We start from the raw sequence: 5,184 nt of genomic DNA, 5'->3' as shown, positions 1-5,184 counted from the left end.
CTAGGTTGCCAAGGAAAATGTACCAACTTGGGCTGCCCACTCGACTGCCTGTCTTGGGGCCTGGTGACGAGTCCATCCGAGAGACATTTGCTCAGAGATAAAGAAGTTCTGGCAGCTTTCACCAGACCCTTCAACCCTGGGTTGAAGCTCCTTCCTGGGCATTGGCAGAAACAGGACAAGAGAGAAAAGACTTTATTCAGAGGCTGGGTAAGGGGCCGGGTCAGGTGGGACTGACCCAAATATGAACTCACCCTGTTTTCCACTGGTCATCGCCCCAAGATGTAAAAAACAAACAAACCAAAGCCCACAAATCACAAATAAACGGAATTCTTGGGACCCAGGGAATCATTCTCTATTCGCGGTGCTGAGTCCATCCCTTATCAGTGATAAGATTGGCAGCTTTGTACTCAAGATAGATTTCTCTCCAGCACCGCTATCTCCCCTCACCCAGGTTCACCACCCTGGACTCATTCTTCTCTTCATTGCCCCACAGCTCCCTCCAGCTGGTTTCATCTATATGACATCTCTGCCATCAACCCTCTTTTCTGGGCTCATATAGCCACTTCCCTAGTTCAGACCTCCATCATTTCTCTCCTGGACTATTGCAATGGTCTCTTCCTCTGACTCCTTACTTCCAATCTTTTCCCTCTCTGGTCGGTCCTCCATGCAGATGTTAAGGAAATATTGCCACAGAGTAGGTCTGGGCCTCTCCCTTCCTAAAGAAGTCACAGTGGCTTCTTCTTGCCTCTACAATAGAATACAAGCCCCCAGCCCCACAATGAATGTTCTTTGGTGCCCTTGCACCTGCCACCATGCCTCTCAGACTGACCAGCTTGGTCCTTCTTATTCCCACCATTCTATCTCCCACCTTTGGCACTTTGCACAGACACCCCCTCACACATCAAGGAACACCACTGTATCTCAGAACCCCTAGCTCCCTGTAGGGCATGGCTCAAACTCAGAGTGCCACCTAACCTTTTGTTTTTTTCTACTTAATAGTATTTTATTTTTCCAATTATGTATAGTTTTCAAAGTTTATCTTTGTAAGATTTTAAATTCCAAATGTTTTGTCTCCTCCCCTCCCCAAGCCAGCAATCAATCTGACATAGGTTATACGTGTGCAATTGTGTTAAACATATTTTCACATTAGTCATGTTATGAAAGAAGAAGCAGAAAAGAAAGAAAAAAAACAAAGAAACAAAAAAGTGGCAATAATCTCCTTCGATCTGTATTCAGACTCCATAGTTCTTTCTCTGGGTGTGGATGGCATTTTCTATCATGAGTCTTCTGGAATTGTATTGCTGAGGAGAACTAAGTATATCTATCTATCTATCTATCTATCTATCTATCTATCTATCTATCTGTCAAAGCTGATCATTGCATAATGCTGCTGTTACTGTACAATGTTCTCCTGGTTCTGCTCATTTCACTCAGCATCAGTACATATAAGTCTTTCCAGGTTTCTCTGAATTCTGCCTGCTCATCATTTCTTACAGCACAATAATATTCCATATACCACAACTTGTTCAGCCATTCCCCAGTGGATGGGCATCCCTTCAACTTCCAATTCTTTGATAACACAAAAAGAGGCTGCTATAGATATTTTTGTACACGTGGATCCTTTTCCATTTTTTATGATCTCCTTGGGATATAGACCTAGTAGCGGTATCATTAGATCAAAGGTTTTATCGCACTTTGGGCATGGTTCCAGATTGCTCTCCAGCTCACAACTCTACCAACAATGCATTAGTGCTCCAATTTTCCCATGCCTTCTCCAATATTCATCATTTTCTTTTTCTGTCATACTAGCCAATTGTATTGGTGTGAGGTGGCACCTCAGAGTCCAGCATCTATCCTGGTAGCCTCAGTTACTAGCTGCCCCTCTGCTCTCCTAGAAATAACTTTGGGTATATTTTTTACTTTTCTTCTCAACCCTCTGAACCTTAGAATTCTAAACCACCGAGGTGAGGGGGTAGATGTCAGAAGCAGCCCCCTAACAAAGACAGCCTGAGGGTGGGGCTGGGCTGAGCTGCCTGGGTGTGGGAGGGGGGGCAGTGGCAGCTTCCCCTTGACTTAGGTCCTCAAGCAGAGACTTGTTGGCTGTGTTACAGAGGGAATTCTTGGTCAAGCAAGGGTTAGACCCAGGCTCTGCAGCTGCCCTCCAGCTCAGGGGTTCAGGGATTCTCTGAAGAGATGGAGAGTCAGAAGGTGAAGCCACTTATCTCAGGTCCTAAAGACTTTGACCCACATCTTGGGCCTCTTCATTCAGGGTTTCTCCCAGATGCAGGGTTCCCTTGATAATCAAACCCAATATAGCAGAGCTGTCCCAGGGATGGCTTCTGGGGAAATTGGAGGCTCACAGAGCAAAGCTGGGAGAAGCCTCAGAATTCATCTAGCCCATTCCCCCAGCTCCCCCCCTACACATTCTGTAGATGAGGAAGTTGAGACCCAGACACTCTAAGGGGCTTGTCCACGGTCACACAGCTAGTGTGCCAGGCTCTTGGCTTCCAGATCTGTACAGTGCTTGTAGGTTGAGTATCAATGGTTTGATAGGCAGTCAGCCTGGGTTTGATATGTGATTTGGACCGGGTACCTTAATCTTTAAAGCTGTGTCCCAACCCTGACACACTGGCTGTGTCTCCAGAAGTTCCCTGTGAACTTGTCCCCATGATCTGGGAGAGGGAGAAGCACATAGAAAGAGCTCAAGGAGGCAGGAAGACCTAAGTTCAAATCTAGCCTCAGACACTTCTTAGCTGTGTGACCTTGGGCAAGTCACTTAACTTCTGTTTGCCTCAGTTTCCTCATTTGTAAAATGGGAATGAGAATAGCACTTACCTCCCAAAGTGGATGGGAGAGTTGTAAAGCACTTAGCACGGTGCCTGGCACATAGTAGGTACTATAGAAATGTTAGTTATCATCATTATCTGTTGTTCCCTCATGTCCAACTCTTCATGACCACAATTAGGGTTTCCTTGGCAAAGATTCTAGGGTGTTTTGCCACTTCCTTCTCCAGCTCATTTTACATTTGAGGAAACTGAGGCAAACAGGATGAAGTGACTTGCCCAGGGTCACACAACTAGGAAGTATCCGAAGCTGGATTTGAGCTCAGGTCCTCTTGACTCTACGGCTGGCGCTCCTTCATTGTCATTATAATTATCTGTAAAATAGGGGCCGTAGCGCTGACTGTCCAGGCCTGCTTTGAGGATCAAATGAAATACTCTTTATACAGCACTTGGCACAGGGGCTGGCACACAGCCGGTGCTTAATAAATGCCTCCCCCACCCCCAGCCATCTCTTAGAGTTCATGTTTAGTCAGTTAGTATTTGGAAGAGTCGGCCTCAGGAAGGAGATTCCAGACAAGGACATTTGAAAGGAGGAATGAAAACAGGGAGAAGACAGAGGCCATCTTAGGCCGGAGGGGCACTGGTCCCTTGGCAGACCCTCAGCCAGCTGTGACTGCAAGACCCCATGGTCACTTAGGTTGGACTGGGGGGGAGGCAGTGATAACGAGCAGAGCCCATGGAGTTGGTGCTACTGGCCCCGGGGCTGAGGCACGGTCAGCCAGAGGAGGCCAAATCTGCCAGGGGATGTCACCAGCACATGTGTCGGGGCTGGGGCCGGGGCCGGGCAGCAGCCCCTCCATTTTACCAACTCCCCAGAGCTTTGCCATTGGAAAATGAAAGAGGAACCCAAGACAAAGGTGCAGGGCACTCTTCTGCACCAACCCTGCCAGGCAGGCCTTCTGGAAAACAGAGGTTTGTTGGACTGATGAAGTCACCCCAGCCCTTCCCGATGTGAATGTGCCATCAAAATCAAACCACCTCGCCATTGATCAGCAAGGGCCTCCTTTGGGCCAGGCACTGAGACCACAAAGACAGTTCTAGAGCCAGCCTCATTCTCCAGGAGCTCAGACAGGTCAGGACCCAGTCAAAGAGGCAGCAAAAGGCAATTTGGGGGTGACCAGGAGCCCTGGGCCTGCCGCTCACTCTTAGCAAGAATCCACCAACCACTCGAGAATAATTCTCTCATCCTCCCTGGGCATCAGTGTCCTCTTCGGAAAGGGAGGGTCACTACGTCAGAGACCCGGATGGAAAGATCCTAAGAATCATCCAGGCCAATTCCCTCATTCTAGAGAAGAGGGATCTGAGACTCAGAGAGCCAAGGGACACACAGAAAAGAAGAGCAAATTTGGGATTGGAACCCAGGACCCAGGACTCCAGACCCAGCCAGGTCCTTTCCTGTGCGTCACCCCCAAGGCCCTTTCACCTCTCACACTTCCATTCTCTTGTCCAGGGCACTTCCCAGGTCCAAACTCCATGGTCTTTATCCCAAGGTCCCTCTCAGCTCCTACATTTTATGTCCCAGCTCTCAAACTCTGAACTCAGAAACAGTACATGCCTTGTCCTCAGATCCCCCCTAGCACTAACTGTCCAGAACCAACCTTTCATTTAGTGATTAATGAAAAGATGTGATATTTTGGTGGGAATGTCATAATCCTACAGAGTCCAGTCTGCTCTCCTAAAATCTCAAAGGTGAGGATGAAAAAATCTCTCTCCTCTCTTCTTCTCTCTGTCTCCCTGTCTGTCTCTGTCTCCCTGTCTGTCTCTATCTTTCTCTGTCTGTCTGTCTTTGTTTTTCTCTCTGTCTCTCTCTGTCTTGCTTTATCTGTTTCTGTCTGTCTCTCAGTCTGTCTCTTGCTGTCTCTGTCTGTCTGTCTCTGTCTCTCTCTCTATGTCTCTCTCTGTTTCTCTCTCTCTGTCTCTCTCTCCCTCTCTCTCTCCCCCTCTCTCTGTCTCTCTCTGTCTCTCCCTCTCTCTCTCTGTCTCTGTCTCTCCCTCCCTCTCTGTCTCTCTGTCTCTCTCTCCCTCTCTCTCTGTCTGTCTCTGTCTCTCTCTCCCTCCCTCCCTCTCTCCTCTCTCTCTCTCTGTGTCTCTCTGTCTCTCTCTTTGTGTCTCTCTGTCTCTCTCTCTCTGTCTCTCTCTCTTTCTTTCTGTCTCTCTCTCTGTCTCTCTCTCTGTCTCTCTCTCTTTCTCTCTGTCTCTCTCTCTCTGTCTCTCTGTCTCTCTCTGTCTCTCTCTGTCTCTGTCTCTCTCTGTGTCTCTTTCTCTGTCTCTGTCTCTCTCTGTCTCTCTCTCTGTCTCTGTCTCTCTCTCTTTCTCTCTGTCTCTCTCTGTCTCTCTCTGT

The sequence above is a fragment of the Petaurus breviceps genome, unplaced genomic scaffold (genome assembly GCF_028583685.1).
Source record: "Petaurus breviceps papuanus isolate PSGF00001 unplaced genomic scaffold, PetGlider_PUasm1.0 90721, whole genome shotgun sequence".
Lineage (NCBI taxonomy): Eukaryota > Metazoa > Chordata > Mammalia > Diprotodontia > Petauridae > Petaurus > Petaurus breviceps.
Note: the sequence above shows the minus strand (reverse complement) of the source record.